The sequence below is a fragment of the Sciurus carolinensis genome, chromosome 12 (assembly GCF_902686445.1).
Source record: "Sciurus carolinensis chromosome 12, mSciCar1.2, whole genome shotgun sequence".
Taxonomy (NCBI): domain Eukaryota; kingdom Metazoa; phylum Chordata; class Mammalia; order Rodentia; family Sciuridae; genus Sciurus; species Sciurus carolinensis.
Genome location: NC_062224.1, coordinates 85,930,359 through 85,950,237, shown reverse-complemented (window position 1 = coordinate 85,950,237; position 19,879 = coordinate 85,930,359). Strand labels below are relative to the sequence as shown.

The 19,879-nt window shown below is 46.5% G+C and overlaps 1 protein-coding gene across 8 annotated transcripts in view; it reads left to right on the top strand.

The window, feature by feature from the left end:
• Positions 1 to 3,879: 3,879 nt before the first annotated feature.
• Nav1 (neuron navigator 1) overlaps positions 3,880 to 19,879 on the top strand; it is a 255,598-nt gene continuing 239,598 nt past the window's right edge. For 2 of the 8 annotated variants that reach the window (XM_047520679.1, XM_047520673.1), the window contains exon 1: positions 3,881 to 4,337. The gene's annotated coding sequence lies outside the window, so the exon portion shown is untranslated. Of the gene's footprint in view, positions 4,338 to 19,879 lie in introns of all 8 variants that reach the window. The other 6 variants (XM_047520680.1, XM_047520674.1, XM_047520678.1 and 3 more) reach the window with 5 other exon arrangements.

Sequence of the window (19,879 nt, the reverse complement as noted above, 5' to 3'; positions counted from 1 at the left end):
AGGAGGCTGAGGCAGAAGGATCACTTGAGTCCAGGCCAGCCTAAACAACAGAGTAAGACTCTTGTCTCTAAAAAATAAAAAAATAAAAAAAAATAAAAAAGAGAGAGAAAATGATCCTATTACATAGGCTTCTCGCGAGGATTCAATGGGTTAACAAAGGTTAAGCGCTTAGAACAGCCGCTGTATATGGACCATCATCTCCAGGTTTGCTAGCCAGAACCAGGTTTCTTAAAGGGGCCCTGCTTCTCCCGGGCAACCCCGCCCCTGCTCTCCTGTCCCCTTAAAGAAACACTCCTTTTGGAAGTCCATCTTTGGAAAAACACTGTGCTGGCTCCCAGCTCATCTCACTTCCTGGTAACAGAGTGAGGGAGAAACTGCATCTTCCCGATAAGGCAGTGACTCGCTCGCTCTGTAAAACATTCATTACCGAGCCAGCATTTCCCTAGGGACTCTTTCTCCTGGGTCTTCTTGAGCTTAAGCAGTCAACAGAGGGCCCTTCTTCAGTTCCGCCCACTCAGGCCAGCCATGAGGCCACAGTGGTCAAGGATGGGGCCACAGCTTTGCCCCCGCCCCCCCCATTTCACCAGCAGGGGAAGCCCTTTGCTGGTTAATTAATCAACTAAAAAGGACAAGGATTATGAATGGACAATCAGTTTTCTAGCACTCAAAGATGGGCTGTCAAGCATGGAGCCCACCACCAGGGTAAATTGGACAGGAGACGGGGGTCTGGGGCTGGGCAGACAATGCAGGGGACAGGAGCACTTCCACTGGAATGGCTGCCTCTTCCATTATCCCACAGCCTCCTCTTAGGTGGATATTGCTGTCCCCTGGGTATCAACACCCACTTTTACCCACAAGCAAACTGAGGTACTTCAGCAAACAGCACAAGCAAAGCATGAAGTCAGCACCTCTGCACCAGGCCCAGTGTTTTTCCACTGGCTTCAGAGGCGGAAGTCAGAAGCTCCTAGGACTCCACCTCAGGGTGCTAATGACGTTTATTAAATGCTCAAGAAAATCAAGCGGTGTACTGTCTCCACATCTCTGCCAAGGACCTTACAAACTACTCTGGGAGCTCTAAGCAAGAATCAGGAGAGTCAAGACTGTCCCCCCACCTCCCCCTCGCCCCCCTCGCCCCCTCCCTCACCCCCGTGGGCGACAAGGATTATAGGAAGGAGTTAATTTTCTGTTCACACGCCCCAAAACTACGTCAGTTAACTCAAGCTGAGAAACAAATCAGCACTGATCCACAGGGCTCAAGGTGGCAGAAATCAGGCAGAGACCCCAAAGAAAGTAGGCTGTGGCTGAAAAAGCATTTGCTGTGCTTGCTGGGACCATATCCAGGCCAGACCTGAGACTCTATATGGGTGACAACAGGCTTTCTGGGCTGATATTTTAAAACCCATTTGTCACATTGACATTGACCTTCTTGTTAATAATCTCCTGCCCTGAAGCAGGATTGGCTGTAAGTGGGGAGGAGGGGAGCAGGGCAGCTGTGGAGTTTTTTATTTTTTATTTTTTTGAACCCAAGGGTGCTCTCCCACTGAGCTACAGCCCTTTTATTTTAAGACAAGGTCTCTCTAAATTGCCCAGGCTGGCCTTGAACTTACAGTCCTCCTGTCTCAGCCTCCTGAGATGCTGGGATTACAGGCATGCACCACAATGCCCAGCAAGCTGTTGGTTTTAAGGTCCCTCAGTGAGATCGCCTTCTCTGATGGGGGTGGGGAAGAGCACAGTGATCATACCAAGGGTCCCCTGCAGGGAGCCTAAGTCCCTCTCTGTCCATTATTCTTCAACCATTTCACTCCCCAGCTCCCTTTTGGCTCGCCCCACTCTCCCCTCCTTGCCTTTACCTTTTATTGATTTTCATATTTAAGGAAAATCCATTTGCTTGATTCAGAGCAACTGAGTCATCAGTGTTCAGATGAAAACCACTCATTAGGTAGGCACTTGGCAGAGGCCACTAAGGGATGGGCGGGGACCCAGTTTCTTACCCGAGTATCACTCCAAACATACTAATTTCTGGCTTCTCCTCTTCTCTGCCACTTTGTCCCAGCTACCTTCTCTGTAGCCTTCATATCCTCTACCAATCCTTCCAACCAGACTGGCTCCCTCACTCCCACCCTCTCCCAACCCACCCACTTGTTTGCCACAAGTTTACTGCTGCTGGAAGTCTGTGATTGGGACATTTAGAGCAGAGTAAGGGGGGAATTGTATGACAGTCACTCATACATTGGAGAGAAATAGTGATCCTATGCACTATGGAAGAGATTTAACCCTTACAAACTTAGATCTTCTGCCTTCTTTTCTACTCTGAGTAGCACTCAAGGAACAGCACCTATGTGGATGGATGGGGTCCTCTCATCCAGCCGCACAATGGATGGGTGCAATCCAGTCTTCTGATGCCCTTTTGCACACCTCTTGCATGATCCTTTGTCCCTGGGCCTAGAAGGGCCAAGAGACTCAGCCATCTCCATCCTTGAACCCTTGAAAAAAGGACAGTACTTCTTCTTAAAGGAACAGATTCTCTTATTTATGTTAAGGGGACTGTGAAAAGCAAGAACAGACTGCAGCTAGCACATCACTGAATGTCAAATTGGATGCAAGATTGTAGGACTCAGAGATTAGTAAGACAGCCAGTGTTTAATGAGTATGAAGTACGTATCAGGCATTATTTTATGTGTGTCATTTATAATACTTCATTTAATCCTTCCAGCAACCTTACTAGACAGGAACTATTATTACCCCATTTTACAGATGAAGAATCTGAGGCAGTCAGAAGTAAAAGAATTTGTTCAAGTTCCTATGGCCAATAAGCAGTAGAACAGGTAATCTGTATTAACCCCGCCCCCACTTTTAACTACATATACACAGGGTAAGGGGCTTATCTCAGATATCATGCTGCCAAAAGACAATTCATTCTTTTCTATAATGAACCAGGAAGGTCTTGAATGTGACTGCTCCTTGTTCGGTGGTCCCTATCTCCCCCTTATGTCCCTGGCCACCATGCTGACTGGGCAGGTGGTGCAGCCAGAACTCAGGGGCTTTAATCCAGACTCTGCTCCCCATTGACTGACTTGGCAGCAAAGAACTCTGTGATATCCCAGGGAGTAAGCATTTTACTTTCCTCCAACCTCCCAATAAATCATGTTTGTTGGGGAACTGTCTGATCCCAATCTCCTGGGTCCTTGGTCTCCCTGTCATCTTTATAGATCAAAACCTACTCCAGGAGCACAGGCCACCTGATTTCGTTCTCCCTTCTGACAGCAGAGTCTGGAAGCTCCCAGGGCAGAAGAAGCGCGTAGCCTCCTGACGCTGCAGACTGAGTGCACCAGGCTCCAGCTGAGTGCTCTCCTATGCACTCTCCTCCGGTCCGGTCATTTCCTTTCCCCTTTTCCCCTTTTCTCCTTTTCCCAAGTCCCAGAAAGAAGGAAGGGCTGCGGTAAGGTCTGGAAGGTGGAGAAAAGTCACCCCAACCGCACTGCGCTGGCTGTCTAGTGCGAGGGGCCGACCCTGATCGGGGAGCCCCCAGTATGAACTTTAGAGGTGTACAGAGAGGGAGGAAAGGGGTGGCCCGGAGCCAGATGCGGGGTAGGGATGTTCAATGGTCCATCTGTCCCTTCCTCTGAAAGAACCGCCGAACCAGAGGCAGCGAGAGGACAGGCGTGGTGGAGGAAGGGACCTCGGCCTGGAAGTGGTGGTGGCGGGTTCCTGGGCAAAGGAAAAGCTCAATTGTGCAAAGGTTTCCTGTCCTGACAGCTCGAAGCCCCAGCCCCGCCACCAAGCAGCCGCTATTCTGCGGCGGGCGGGGGAGGCGGGGCGGGAAGGCGAAGGCAGGAAAGGGTTACGGGAATAGCTTTCCAATGACAAAGTCTGGAAGGGACCCATGCCTCCGCCCCTCTGCGGGTTAAACTGGCACAGTGCAGGAGCGGAAAGCGAGGGCGATCCGAAGCCAAGCCTCCCCTCCCGCTCGCCCCCCAGCCGAGGGCACTCCCCTCCCCCGGCCGCGGTGGAGGCAGCCGGCGTGTGCCTGGGGCAGCGGGTCACGAGGCTCCGCCCCCGGCCGCCCGGCCCGGGGGGACGGCACTTTGTTCAGGATGCCGCCTCCTCCTCATTGTGGGGCCGGGGCCGGCGGCGGCCCTAATGTGAGGCCCGAAGCCGGATCGCGCTGCGCCGGCTGAGTCTAGCGCGAGGGGCCGACCCTGATCGGGGAGCCCCCGGAAAAGTTTCTGTGCGCGCGGTGAGGACGCCCGGGCCGGCGCTGCTCTGGGAGATGCGCGACTCTGCGCTGGGGTGGCTGCGGCGGCGAGGACCCGAAGCCCCGGAGGACTGGCGCGCCGGTAAGTGGCCCGCGCGGGGCGGGCGCCGGGCCGAGGGTCTGCCGCTTCGCACTTTGCGCGGCTGGGCTGGCGGGTCCTGCGGGGCCCGAGTCAGCCTCCGGGGAGGAGAGCCTGGTGCCCGAAGGAGGCTGTGGGCTGGGCTTGGGAGACGCTTTGGAATAACCACGGAGTTGCTAGCAGCTTCCCTGGAAGGTGTGTTCCTGGACGTCGCTGCCCGACCGCGGCGGGTCCTGGGGGTCGGCTCTCTAGGGCTACCCAACTCCAATCCTTCTGAGCCTCAGTTCCTTTCTGTGAAATACCTGCAACTTAAAGTGCGTTGCGTTCCTGTACCGGCGGCATCAAGTGCTGTTTCTCTCTCTCTCTCTCTCTCTCTCTCTCTCTCTCTCTCTCTCTCTCTCTCTCTCACACACACACACACACACACACACACACACACACACACACACACCGGCACCCACATCTCCTTTTTTTTGAAGCGATAAGTTAACTCTTCTCCCAACCCAGGAGGAGCCTGCAGAACAGCAGGGACAGGTGACCTTGCCGGGCACCCAGGATGCGCTTCTTAGTCTCAGTCTCTCTGTAACTCTTTTCTGGCGCTAGCCCAAAGAGTATGGGAGCAGAAACGTGTTCCTGGAGGATAGGGGAGGGACGAAAAAGGAGAGTTTGGGTGAATACCAGATGAGACGCTCACCTGAGGGTGCCGCTGCCTTGCCCTTGGGGTCCTTTCTAATCCTCAGAGCCTAGCAAAACTGATCGTAGGACAGCCAGCCAGCCACATCGGAGAGGGCAGAGAAGAGGCAGGAACTGGGGAGGACATGAGGAGCAAACCGGTGGCCAAGGGCAGTGTGCTAGGGTGACATCCACCCAGCAGAGATGGCTCCTTATGCCCAGAGCCCAACACAGGAAAATCAGCTGGTGAGTCAATGAGACTTTGTTAGGATAGTCACAGGGCGCAGCTGGCGCCGGCTTAAGGGAAGCGCTGGATCGCCCCTTGATAACATGCTGTTTATCTGGCTTCCTGTTTCAGCCATTGGGACACCATTGGCTCGTTCAAATTCAGTGCTGAGACCCTGTGGCCAGTAAGCTCGGCAAAAGCAGTGGGCTTGCCAGGGTTTTCATCTCGGGGGCTATCTCTTGTCTAGCCGCCCCCCAATTTAGGTCCCTGAAGCTCACTCATAATGAGGCAGGAGGGCTTCAACAAAGAATGCCCTCCCCAAGTAGGCGGAGCTGCCACTCCGGAGACATTGACTTCTTTGGGACCAAAGATACCCTAACTCCAAAGCAAGCTTATGATTATTTTTATCCTGCTTTGAATTTTGGTTGGTGCATCTTTGGGTTACCCTGAGAAGGCTGTGGAGGGAATGGCTGTAACTTTGAACTTTCTCTTTTGAGATGAGCTTTATACTGGTATATGGTTTCACGGTTGGATTCTAGGGGAAGTTCCCAGTTTGTAATTCTCTATCTGGCTGCTGCTGCTGCCAACTCTCTGGATGATCAGAGAGCAAATAATTCCTCACCTTTCTGCTCTGGTTTTCACTTTCATAAAATTGAGCCAGAGAATATAGCTACTGCTGGAAGAATGGAGGTTTTTCAAATTTGTGCTCCAGCCTCTGGGGTCCATTTCCTGATCTTTCTGGTATGAGTGCATATCATAAATAGATAGCAGCAGCCCCTAATCTGAACTCTTCCAGCAATTTATCTGAATTTCCTTGGAGCAAATCTCACATTCTGCTTCGTATTTTAGACATTTGGGTATTTGTGCACATAACTGAATGTCTCCCAACAAAACATCCTTTCTGACCCCCTGCAACCCCAAGTACACAGTAGGCACTTTATAAACATTTGCTGAATAGGTAAAATTGGCACAGGGGATTTAAATACCACCCAGAGGTCTTCTACCTCAATCAAGTGCCCATTTATTCATCTTTGGGAGTTGTTTGATATGCCCCTACTAAGACAAGCAAAAAACCCTGTTCCATAGTGAGGCCGATTTCTGGAACCTAGCTTTCCTGGTGAGCCTTGGCCTGGGGAAACTGAAGGTGGGGATATGCTATGCTCTTTGTCCTCCCCTGGCCTAATCTGCTCCCCCCACCCAAGTCCTTGTGAACCTCTGCTCTCAACTCAGCGTTTAGCTCAGTAGAAAAGAGTGGCCTAGAGTAGAAAAAGTTCCTGCCCATCTTTTTAAATGTGTGTCTCTTTTCATTTCAATGTCATTTTCAATCGATGTCACTTCCCCCTTCTTTCAAAATTCTCTTGATTCCTAAAGAATATGTTTTTGAACAACTAGAATGTTAAAATTAAAAGGATCTCTGCCCCTCCCAGTTGTGGTCTAGCCTTTCTTCCCTCCACAGACAAGAATCAAGACCTCCTAAAGGAAGGGATGGGCTCCTGGCCACACAACTGTGGCGCTGCAGAGGACAGCCTAGAGCACAGGTCTTCTGGCTCCCTGACCAGAGCTCATTCTCTCCTAGCAAATTTCTTCCTTGCACTCAGAATTTTTCTGCCTCTAGTGTTTCCATCCACACATCTCAGGAGATGTTACTTAGCTATTAGCAAGAGAGAGGAACAGAAACAGCAAGGGGTAAGAAGAGCTATCTTTGTGAGGGAACCACCTACCAGCTTTCAGTCTCTGGAACATGGAGATCTAAGAAATGTGGCAATACTTGGCAAACCCTTCCTCTTTCTGACCCCATGTGTGTGTGTGTGTGTGTGTGTGTGTGTGTGTGTGTGTGTAACACTTTTAGTTCCTTCTTCTATTAAGAAAAAAGAAAACATCAACTTCAAGTGAAAAAACACTCTTCAGTAAACAGTTTCCTGGGCCTAATCTGTTCACTCCACCTCCTAGGAAGACTGACTCAGATTTGATTTCCTCCAGGAGGCCTGGGATTTTGCTTCCCAACTTCCTATGACTCTTGAGATGCAAAGGGAGGCAGGATGGCTGAGACCCAGGCTACTCTCATCAGGCCACGGATGAGGTTCAGCTTCTTATGCAGGTCCCGTGCAGTCTGCACTACTGGCCTCATCAAATCTATTTGCTCTACTTAATTTTAATATGAGATGCACTAATATGCATGAAAAATTAAAGGCGCTGATGCATGTGCCTCCACCAAGAACCGTTAATAACAAGATGTTTCCACTTCAAAGGACTACAAGACTTCTGATGTCCAGTCCTCAGATGCTCTGAAAGCTTTCCTAAATGGAATTATTTGGAATTTCCTTTATGGATTCTCCATTGCTGGTGTATAGAAATCCAACTGATTTTTGTATGTTGATCTTGTTCCCTGCTGAATTTGTTTATTACCTCTAGAAGCTTTTATGTACATGGATTATTTTGGATCTCCTATATATGGGATCAGGTGAATGGTGAATAGAGATAATTTTACTTCTTCCTTTCCACTTTAGATTCTTTGTATTTTTTCAGTTCTTGACCTAATTGCTCTGGCTAGAACTTTCAATATAGTTTTGAGTAGCAGCAGTGAAAGCAAGCCTCCCCGCTTCCCATCTTAGTGGGAAAACTTGAAATGGTCTTTCACCATTGAGTGTGATGTTAGCTATGGGTTTCTCGTTATCATGTTGAGGAAATTTCTTTCTATTTACTTCTAGTTTTCTAAGTGTTTCTATAGTGAAAGGGTGTTGGATTTTATCAAATGCTTTTTTCAGCATATCTTGAGGTAATTATGTGGTTTGCTTTTTTCCTTCATTTTGTTAATGTGGAACTTGACGTTGAACCACCCTTGCATTCCTGGGATAAATTCCTCTGAAAGCTTTCTTTTGTTTGTTTTTGTAATCTTCAAAGTTTTTTGCCACAAAAGTAATGGTAAAGCATCAACCTACAGTGGGATGGGTTGATGCATGTAATTACATTTTTCTTTATAATTACTGTCCTCAAAACATTTAAAATCTTTATGTTGTAGTAAATTACACATAACATAGAATTTATGACTTTAAATGCTTTTAAGTGTACTGTTCAGTGGCATTAGATATATTCTCATCGTTGTGGAATCATCACCACCAACTATCTCCAGAAAGCTTTTAATCTTTCCAAATTAGATGCTGTATCCATTAAAGAATAACTCCCTGTCCCCTCCCTAGTACCTGACAGCCATCATTCTACTTCCTGTCTATAAATTTGCAAACACTTTGTAATACCTAGAAAGGTCAAGGCTGCAGGCATTACAGGGTTTAAGAGCCTTAGCTTATCTTCCAAACAATCTCAAAAGTTCCCCATCAGGATGAGACTGGTGCAGAGACAGAAATGAAGTTTCTGGTCATTGTGAGACTCAGAGAGCACAAAACCCGACCGCAGGGGGAACTCTTTTTCCTCTAGCTCAGTTGTTTCATCTTGGTTGTGCATTAGCCTTTTCTGGGGATTTTTTAAGCATTTCTGATTCTTGGGCCCATCCCCAGAGATCCAGCTTCATTTGGTTTAGAATGCAGCTTCAGTATCTGTCCTTTTAAACTCTCCCTTGGTAATACTGATGCATTGTGAGGGTTAGAACCATTCCATGGTTGAGCTGATTTACTCCCTGGAACCCTTGACTGGTCACAGCTTTTAGTGACGCAACTCCCTCCCCATCTGGTCAGTAATACTGACCCACTTTACATCCTTTCCCTGATTTTAAAATCCATTTGTAAATAGAGTTAAATGGCAACTTCCGTAGAATTTAACTTTAAGAGTTGGAAAGGATGTATCTCCTCCTCCCCTCCCCCAGCGATATCTAAGACCTCCCTTCCAAGGGTCGCCCAGCTCAGATACCTCTGTTGCTGGGGAACTTATAACAACAGTATGTTTCTAATTCCCTATTTGGACAGTTCTGTCTTTTAGAGATCCTCCTGTATTAATCTGCCATGGGAGGGCTGGGGATATAGCTCAGTTGGTACAGTGCTTGTCTCGCAAGCACGAGGCCCTGGGTTCAATCCCCAGTACAGTAAAAAAAAAAAAAAAAAATCTGCCATGGGTGTAGCTTCCACCCATTGGTGAAAGATACCAAAAGATGAGTGAGCGTCACCAAAATGCATTACCAAATAAAGTGGGGGATATGCAAGACAGGTTCGGCAGAACAAGTGTAATTGTCTTCAAAATGTCAGTCTTTCACTATTTGGAAACAGCTACCTCACATCTGTCCCTATCTTTTCCTCCCTGGTCTCAGCAGCCCTATTTCCTTCAGATTGGCATTGATGGGTTGTCAGGGATTTTCAAGGAAGATGTGTGATATACTAGCAAGATTTTGAATCATGAAATGAGTCAGACTTGGAATCAAGGTTTAGATCTTGTCTTTGCCTGTGAAGTCTAGTACATTCTGAGTATTAAGCAAACATTGGCAATTGAAATTATACCCTCCGCATTAGCATTACTGCTGCTGCCTGTGTGACCTTAGGCAGGTTAGGAAAACCCTTAGACTCAAGTTTCTTCCCCAGGAAAAGTGAAATGAAAATGCCTTTACTCACAGGACAGTGTTTCTCAACTTGCCTGGTCTTAATCCCCATCCCCGCTCTGTGTGCGTGCGAACACTCACCACACTGATTCCAAAAATATGGCAAGTTTAGGAAATATGGTCAGAGTGTGATTGCATGAATCAAGGGAGATTGTGAAAGACCTGACCCAGTCCCTGGGAAGCTAAAGGTGTGTGCTTAATAAATGCCAGGCGTCCCCTCTCCCTTGCCTCCTTTAGAACAAACAATTTATCTCCACCTGTGTCCAGAATGCTGCACTCTAGTTCTGAGCTCCCTGGCGCAGATCATCCACAGACAGGTCACCCAGAATCAGTTAAGCAAAGCAGATTTTTGTTTTCCATTTGTAGATTGAAAACCTGAGACGTGTCTGGGGAGGGATAAATGAAGACCTAAAGAGATGAGTCTGACTCTATCATTTACCTTTCACTGTTGGTTTTCAAGTCATTTCACTTCATTTTGGTGTTAGCTACATTTTTTTTTTTTTTTGTTTATTTCAAACATAGGTCCTCAATAAATTATTACTAAAGTCAATTTCCAGTGCCTCTTTCCCAGCTCATTGGTGCAGATAATTGAGTAGACTGGGAAGGAGTAACTGGGTTCCGGGCAGTGCCAAGACACCAACTGTTCTCTTCCTGCTTGCCTTGAACAAAGGAGAGACAGCTGATGAGACACACGGTTGAGGAGCCGCCACCAGGACCCAAACTCAGCAGCTGCCTGCCTGTCTCCCCTCTTGTGATTCTACAAGGTTGCAGGCTCTCCCTCTCCAGAGCTTCAGAGGGGCTCCATTTCACAGGGCAGCTCACGTTGCTGTGCATGGATATTGGCCCCTTGGTGCCATCCATTGCTCCTGGGCACCATCAGTTTTACCCAGGCTTTAAAAGGGCATCAGCAAGCAGGGCGCTGTAGCACATGCCTGTAATCCCAGCTACCTGGAAGGCTGAGACAGGAGGATGGAAAGTTCAAGGCCAGCCATAGCAACTTAGCGAGAACCTTTCTCAAAATAAAAAAATAAAAAGGGGTGGGGATGCAGCTCAGTGGTTAAGTGCCCCTGGGTTTAACCCCCAGTACCAAAAAAAAAAAAAAAGAAAGAAAGAAAGAAAGAAAAAAAAGGCTTCAGCAAATCGCACCTGTGCCTCCCTGAGTTTGGAAGATGCTTCATCAGCACTCACACCTTGTGCCCAGGACGGGGGAGACGTGAGCAGGTAAGATGCTTTCCAACGTTGCAAGGCCCCCCGCCCAACAAGGTCTTATTTGTTTATTTATTTATTTAAAATTTTTTTATTTGTTCTAATTAGTTATATATGACAGTAGAATGCATTTATACATTTTGATAGATCATACATAAATGGAGTGTGAGCTCTCATTTTTCTGACTATACATATTGCAGTATCACATTGGTCATGCAGTCATACATGTACATGAGGTGATAATGTCTCTTTCACTCTACTATCATTCCTTCTCCCATACCCCTTCCCCTCCCTTCACTCCCCTCTACCTAATATAAAGGAACTATTCTTCCCTATCTGCCTGCCCCCTTATTGTGAATTAGCATCCGCCCATCAGAGGAAACATTCAGCCTTTGGTTTTTTTTGTGTTTGGCTTATTTCACTTAGCATGATATTCTCTAACTCCATCCATTTACCAGCAAATGCCAGAATTTCATTGGCTTCTTTAAAACTGAGTAATATTCCATCATATATATGTGTATATATATTATATGTGTATATATATATACACACACACCACACATAGCTAAACTGTGGAACCAACCTAGATGCCCTTCAACAAATGAATGGGCAAGGTTTAATTTGAAAGCTATCAAATCTGTAGAAAAGGTAAAAGACTACTACAATGAATATATTAATGCACTGATTGTTAACATTTTACTATATAGCTGACTCTCCAAGCACGGTATAGCAAAATACTAGTGAATCTGGACATTCATTGTCTCTATATCTCTATATAGGCATACACATGATAAAACATTTTTTGTTGAAGTATTTGGAAATAATTTCTTGACATCATGACATTAAACCTCTAAATGCTCATGCACGTATTTTCCTAAAAACAAGGACAATTCTCTTACATACCTATAATACCTCAATTGTACTCAGTAAAATTGGATTTAACAGAATAATAAGTAGGCTATACTCAGATTCCCCAGTTGTTTTTTTAAGTGCCCTTTAAAGAGGCTATGCACTTTTTTTTTTTTTTTTTTTTTTGGTACTGGGGTTTGAATCCAGGGACACTCAACCACTGAGCCGCATCCCCAGCACATTGCCCCCTTTTTAAAATTTAGATACAGGGTCTTGCTACATTGCTGAGGTTGACTTTGAACTCGAAATCCTCTTGCCTCAGCCTCCCGAGTTTCTGGGATTCCAGGTGTGCACCATGCCCAGCTGCTATGCACTTCTTAACCCATAGCTTTCTGGATTGAGGACTGAAGTTATCTCTCCTAGAAGGAAGGAAATAAGATCATGAGCAATCCCTTAAATTGGGATAGTGATGCACTGAATGAAAAACTATTTATTTATTTATTTTTGAGATAAGGTCCTACTGTGTTGCCCAGGCTGGTCTCGAACTTCTGAGCTCAGGTGATTCTCCTGCTTCAGCCTCTGAGTATCTGGAACTACAGGCATGTACCACCAAACCAAGCTGAGAAGCACTTTCATTTGTATCATCTATTTATATCTTTACAATAACTGAGATAGGTGCTAGTATTCTCTCCATTTTACTAGTGAAGAAATCACAGTTCGGAGAGTTATTTAAGTTGCCCAAATAGTATAAGCATTTATTACTGTTCATGTTGTGTGTCATGGCATAAGTAGAGAAAAATGAGATATTCTATTTGTGAAAAGTCGACTGTCATTCGCATTCCTGATCCTCTTCACCAGGTCTGGCGAGGTGTAAGGACAGGCTGTGCTTTCCACATTTTACAGATGAGCAAAGTCAAGTCAGGAGCCTCTGAGACTGGGATTAAACAACGCTGACATAGTCAAGATCATGTGAAAGTGACATTTACTGACAATCACTAAGCAAAACTCAGTATACTCCATTGCAGTTGCTGGGCAATTAATAGCAGTCAAGCTGGCTGAAGCAGAGAGGTAGGAGAGGAGGACTAGGGGTCTCCAACACCCTCGTCTCACACAGAGGAACTCAAGAGTGTGTCAAGTGCTACGAAACAAGAAACCAAATTCTAAGATTAAAGGCACAAAATAACCAATACAAGGAACTAAAATCAAATATCAGGAGGATGAGGAGAGTGAGAGCTGTATTTGGTATAAGTGGTCTTTCGTCATCTGACCACAGTGACAGATTGTCTAAACGTGTCAAAACAGGGAGTAGAGCTATTACTGTGTTAGCTAGGGCTTGGGTGGGACAGGAAAGTGTTACTTGTCCTGACATCTTCTGTACCTTCTGGTGGGGATCACCCATAATAGCCATGACAATAGTGAACTTTGAATTCAAACATCCTGGTTTCTAGGCACAAAGAGGGGATCAGGACACAAGACCTGGCCGGGGGGAGCTTCCCTGCAATATCGAGCTGGGTCAGAGAGGGCGCTGCAGACACCTGAGGTGCTCAGTTTGCATCCTACCCTGAGAGAGCCAAAGAGAAGCACGCCCAGCAAGATGCTTTTGTTGGAAAATGCTTGAAGGATTTGTATAATTTCACTTTTTAAAGTATTTGGAAATCTGGTTGTGTCTATAATCCCAGTTATTCAGAAGGCTGAGACTGGAGGACTACAAATTCCAGGCCAGTCTCAGCAACTTAGGGAGACCCTGTAAAAAAAAAATAAAATAAAAAGGGCAGGAAATGTAGCTTAGTAGTAGACACCTCTAAGTTCAATCCCTAATACAGAAAAAAAAAGTATTCGGCTATCAACAATTCATTTATTAATCATTTTGAATTGTTTATTTTTTGGTAACCTTGAATATATACAGAAATTATTGTGAGAAAAATTTTACCTAAAAATTATTTCCAAATATAATGCATTTTAGGAAGAACTAAATTTAAATATGGATGAGTTGACACAAAGTTACATTTTAGAGACATTTAATTAAATCTTTTTTTGATTATGTGCACATATGTATCTTTTTAATTTTTTAATATATATATTTTATTTGTTCTAATTAATTACACATGACAGTAGAAAGCATTTTGACACATCATACATAAATGGAGCATAACTACTCATTCATCTGGTTGTATATGATGTAGAGTTACACAGTTGTGTAATCATATACGCACATAGGGTAATATTATCAGGTTCATTCTGCTATCATTCCTACCCCCATGCCTCTTCCCTCCCTTCACTCCCCTCTGTCTAGTACAAAATATCTCTATTATCCCCCCACCCCTTATTGTGAATTAGCATCTGCATATCAGAGAAAACATTCCTCCTTTGGTTCTTTGGGATTGGCTTATTTCGCTTAGCATAATATTCTCCAGTTCCACCCTTTCATCAGCAAATGCCATAATTTCATTCTTTTTTAAGGCTGAGTAATATTCCATTGTGTATATATATATATATATATATATATATATATATATATATATCACAGTTTCTTTATCTGTTCTAATTAAATCTTGATTAATTCCAGTTTGCCCTTTTATTTTTGTAATTTGGAACCCTTGATATTTTCTTCCATTGGCCTCTGAGCTCCTTAATCATGGGCCTTCTTTCTGGGAGCAGGTGGGATGACTGGTAGGTGCAGGTGCTGAAGTACATCTAGGTGAGTGTTTGAAACCCATACCACTCAGGGTCCAGGTCACAGCCTGACCCTGAGGACAGAGCAAAGCTCGGTTGACATTCCCCGACCCAAATCCCGCCCCGCTGTCTTCACTATTGCTCAGGGCTGCACTGCAGAAGCTTCTCGCTAATGTGTGTCCAAGCCCAGCGCCTTCCTGGCCAGCACCCACTTGCTCACCACAGCAGCCTTGTTGTAGAAACAAGACTCCCTGTTTCTACAGATGGTGAAAACAGGACTCAGAGAGGCTATGTGACAGGCCCAAAGTGACACAGCTTCAGGGAATCCAGTGGGGAGCCCAGGTCATCTGACTCCTGCTCTTTGTCCTTTCTAATACGCTCCAGGGTCAAGGACGGCAGAGTGGGCATCGTCCTTAATGCCCATGGTACTTAATCACAGACATTATGACTGATATACTAATGCAGAAATCATTAAGTTTTTATTACTAATTTTGCTACTGCATTTATTTTACAGGTCTTGGTGATTTATTTTGATTTATTATTATTATATGGGGGGAGAGTGCTGGGGATCAAACCCAGAGCTTCACACAAGCTAAGCACGTGCTTTATCACTGGAACCACAGCCTCATCCCAAAATTTGTTTTCCAATAAAAACTTTTTTTTTTTTTTTTTTTAGTACCAGGGATTGAACCCAGGGGTGCATAACCACTGAGCCACCTCTCCAGTCCATTTTTATTTATTTATTTACTGTTATTTTGAGGCAGGGTCTAAGTTGCTTAGGGTCTCACTAAGTAGCTGAGGCTGGCTTTGAGCTTGAGATCCTCCTGCCTCAGCCTCCCAGAGCTGCTGGGATTACAGGTGTGTGCCTCCACACCTAGCTCCAATCAAATCTCTTTGTGAAAATGTATCACTAATTTTATCCTTAGGTCATTTTTACCCAATTAGTCAAAGAAATAATATAGAAGTCTTGTATTTTGAGTTCTTTTTCTCATTTTCTCCTCAGTTAGAAATAACCTTTATATGAATTTAGGCCTGTATTAGGCAAACAACCCATTAAACTCCTTTGCTGACATTTTTTAGCTGGTCTGGAGCCAGTAAATCTGACCCTCCCAATTTACACATGTCCTGTGAAATCCCAGTCTGTCACTCTTTTATGAGTCTCCTTACTGAATGTCATCACAAAGACGCCACATCACACCTCTGAGTCATCTCCCAAGTCTTCTGGTTAGCCTCGACCAGACAGAAATCAGAGAATAGTAGAGAGGCCCAGAAAGTGACCACAGGATTGGGGTGGCTGTGGGAAGCGGGTGGGAAGTGCTGCTGCTGAGCTGGCCACTGAGACTGTGACAGCCCTGTACCACATCCAGTCCCAGACAAAGGCCTCTGTGTTCAAGATGGCAGGGCTGGGGCCAGATGTTGGGTGGGGGTTGGCAAGCTGATGTAGTCTGGGAGAGGTGGCCCAAGGCAGAGAAAAGCCAGGAGGCCACGCCCAGCAGGGCTTCAAACAGGCAAGTGGCCTCCCTGGGTCCTGGCACGTAGTAGGAGCTCAGGAAACATTTGAAGATTGGTTACTCAGGGGTAAGGGATGTGGGTAAGCTTAAGCCTAGCTGAGGGGCAGACAGGAATGGATTCCTCTCCTTTTTCTTCAGCCCACAGCAATACCTTCAGTCCCTGGCCAGCCTCAAGGTCACCTCCCTGCTTCCTTGGCCTCTCCCTGGCACCTGCTTCCAGTAGGTGGCGTGATGGAAAGTGCCCACGTTTTTGAGTCAGCCCGACTTGGGTTCCTACGACTCTCCTGAGCTTCAATTTCCTCATCTGTAAAATGGAGATGATAATAACTCACAGCATTGTGCAGAACATTCGAGAAGGTGTTAAACACCCTCTGGCATAAAACTAAAGCTGGCCATTACTGACACGCTTGGTGGGTCTGGCTGCCCCAAGGCTGGCTGCACCCACATGCATAAACACTTGGTCTGTTGCAGTCTATGTGGGACAGGCAGAGTGACAGAACAAAGCCAAAGATGCCTCAAACATTCAGTTCCCAGCCCTGCAGACTACACTTCCGGGTGGATTTATTCCAAAAGGGGTGTTTATATACAGACGAGGAGGGGACTGTCTCTCTGTCTGGGGGTCAGAAGGATGAGTGGGAGGGCCGTCTCTGGTGCCGGTTCTAAGATATATGGTCCCTCCGGGCCCCACTGGGCTCCAGACTGCAAGGCCTCTGGGGGAGCGATGGGGAGTGGAGTGGCCTGGGGTTTTGTTTGGCAAAGCCTGCCTATTATCTGGCCCAGGCTGTGTTTCAGGGCATTATAAATAGCATTGGCTTTGGAAGGAGGAGTCACAGATGTGGCTAATTCAAAGTATACGGGAAGGTGAGAGATTTGAAATGATGAACTCAAGGCTTGTGGGCCGAAAGACAGGCGGGGGCCGTCTCCATGGCAATAGGACACCAGGGAGGGCTCAGCCTGGATCCCTCTGAGGCAGAGACCTGGCTCACAAAGCCAGAGAGAGCCTGAGTTTAGTGGCCCATGGGCCAGGGCTGTCTGCTCTATTTATGTCCATCTGCCTCTTTGTAGAGAGACCTGGGCTGCTGCCTAAACCCAGCTGGGGGACAGAACAAAGTCTGAAAAAGATGTCAGGCCTAGGGAGTTAAGTGAAGAAAATGTGAGTGTCCACTCACCTGTGGCGGCCTTCCACGCTCTGGACCAGACACCCCTTCCAATTGAGAAGCGGGGAACACTTTCTTCTTCTTTTGTTCTATTCTATTTTAACGGAAGTATAATTTACAGAGAAATGCACAGATCGTGAGTGTCCATCCTGATACATTTTGACAAACATGTGTACACAGGTAACCCACACCCTGATCCAGATATAGAACATTCCACCCGCCTGCAGTTTCCTTCCTGTCCCTCTTGTCAATGCCTCACCCCACCAGCCACCATTTCGCTGTGCTGATTTGTTATCACCATACGTTGGTTTTGCCTGTTCTTGAACTTCATGTAAGTGGGATTGTACGGTATGTTCTATTTTCTGTCTGGACTCTGCTCAACATGAGATTTTCTGAGATCCATGTTCAGCGAGGTAGTTTATTCCTTGTAAGTTCTGATGCACGAACATACCTCAGTTTGTTTTTGGAGAATCCTTGTAGTTACTCGAGGTTTCACATCTGTCAAGCAATGCTAGGGCATCTGTCAGGATTCTAAAAGTTAAGCTGGTAGGTCCTTCGTGGAGTCCTGGAAGTCTTCAGTGTCCCCTTCTTTGTCCTTAGACCTCACATTTTTGTGGCTTCCTACAAAAGGCTACAGAGACTTTTCTTTACTTCTTGGACGGTGCCTCGGAGGGCTGGAAGTTCAGATCATTGGTAGAGGGACCCCTGGTTTTCCCATAAGACAGAATGTTGTCCTCTGGCCTGAATCGAGCTGGCATGTGTCCACAAGCAAGAGTCCATGGACCCTGGAAAACAAAGGGTCCTGGGCAGGACCTGAGCCAGTCAGTGATGGGAAGACACCAGAGAGCCCGGAGGTGACATGTTGAAGCAGTGTTTATCAGGATTCCAGGAGCCAGGTCAGTTCTGTCGACTGATGGGAACTCAGTGCCTGGGACAGGGCCTGGTACACTGAAGGCATTTGGCGACATTGTGTTGATGAGGAATGGTTTGGAAAGGGAGAGCTTGACTAGCAGATCAACCGTCACTCTCCTGGCCTGGAATGTCTGAACGAGGGTGGCCCTGATGGAAAGGAGAGGAAGGGTGGGTGGGTGAAGTTTTTTTTACAAAGGAAAACCCAACAGGATTTGGAACATGGGAGGGACCCAGAGTGGAGAATCAGAAAGCGTGCAGCCTGTTTGGAAGAGCATTGGACTGGGAGTCAAGTTTGTCCTGCACCTCTCAGTGTGTAACTCACCTAACCTGCCTTAGTCTTAGAGTTCTCATCTGTATCACCATGTATCAGTTTGCTCTCGCTGCTATAACAAAACAACTTAAACTACATGGCTTAAAAGCAGTAGAAATTTACTGTCTCAGTTCTAGAGGCCAGAAGCCCAAATTCCAGGTGTCTGTAAGGCCACCCTCCCTCTGACCCCTGTTGGGAAGAACCCCTCTTTTCCTTCTCTACTTTCTGGTAATTTCTGACACTCCTTGGTGTTCCTTGGCTTGTAGACATACTGCTGCAGTCTCTCTCCATCTTTGCAAGGCTGTCTTCTTCCTGAGTTCTTCATGTCATCTTCCCTCTGTATGTGTCTGTATCCAGATTTTCTTTTTCCTAGGATACCAGTGGTATTGGATTTGGGGCCAAGTCCAATGTACCTCATCTTAAAGAATTACATCTGCAATGACTCTATTCCAAATAAGGCCACATTCTGGGATACTTGGAATTAGAACTTCAGCTCTCTTCACTGGTGACATGTTCAACCCACAAGAAGCCACCTCACCTGCTCACGGGATTGAATGAGGTCATCCTTTGGAGTTGTTTTGTGTTAGACCAGGGGCAGATGATTTTAGCCTGAGGATCTGTTTTTAATTTCCTAATGTGACTTCGTTCAAACCTCTCTTCTCTTGGTCTGTTTCTTCATCAACAAAATGTGATCTCAGGCCTTCTTCAGATGGAAAACCTGTGGCCTTTTCCCTAGGTTCTGAATCTGGAGGGCCTCAGATAACTGTGGGACCCTTAACAGATATGGGTGAGTCAGGAGGAAGGACCATTAAGGGATCAGAAGATGCTTTGATGCTTCCTCTGGATTCTGCCCCTCATTTGGGTTCTCAACTTGCTTCTCCTGATGACTGGGTTTCCAGAAAGCCCCAGGCAGCCTCCATCCTGCCTCCTGCACCAAGGCCCCTCACCTTGGAAGGAGGGGGACCTACTATAAATAGTACCTGGAATTAACAGGCCCTCTTCCCCTGCAGGAAATCCAACAGCCTAATGGGGCAGGAAAAAGCTGTTTCCGAAAGAGAGGCTAAGAAAGGGGAGAGGTGTGTGTGGATTCTGGCGCCAACTGGGTTCCGAGGTACTAGAGGAGGCAGCCAGGGGGTCCGTGGGTGGGTGTAATGCCAACTTCTGAGGTTGGTGCATCATTCTGTCTGGGGTCTGCCCTGAGAGCAGCCACCTGAAAAGGTCCAAGAAGGGTTTGGATTGGGAGACTTAGGAGTTCCAGTCCACAGAATGGGGGTACAACCTCCCCATTCATTGATTTTCTGATCTATTTATTCATGCCCATCTTAGGACGGGGCTGGCTGCAGAGGACAAGCAGGGTTAGGCTCCTTCGTATGTAAGCAAGCCCGCAGTTACTCCCCAGCTGTGATAAGGATGGTAGAGACAGCTCAGGGCAGAGGGAGGACAGTGGGGGAGTCACAACTGCTTCCTCTGCTGGGCTTGAAGGAATTCA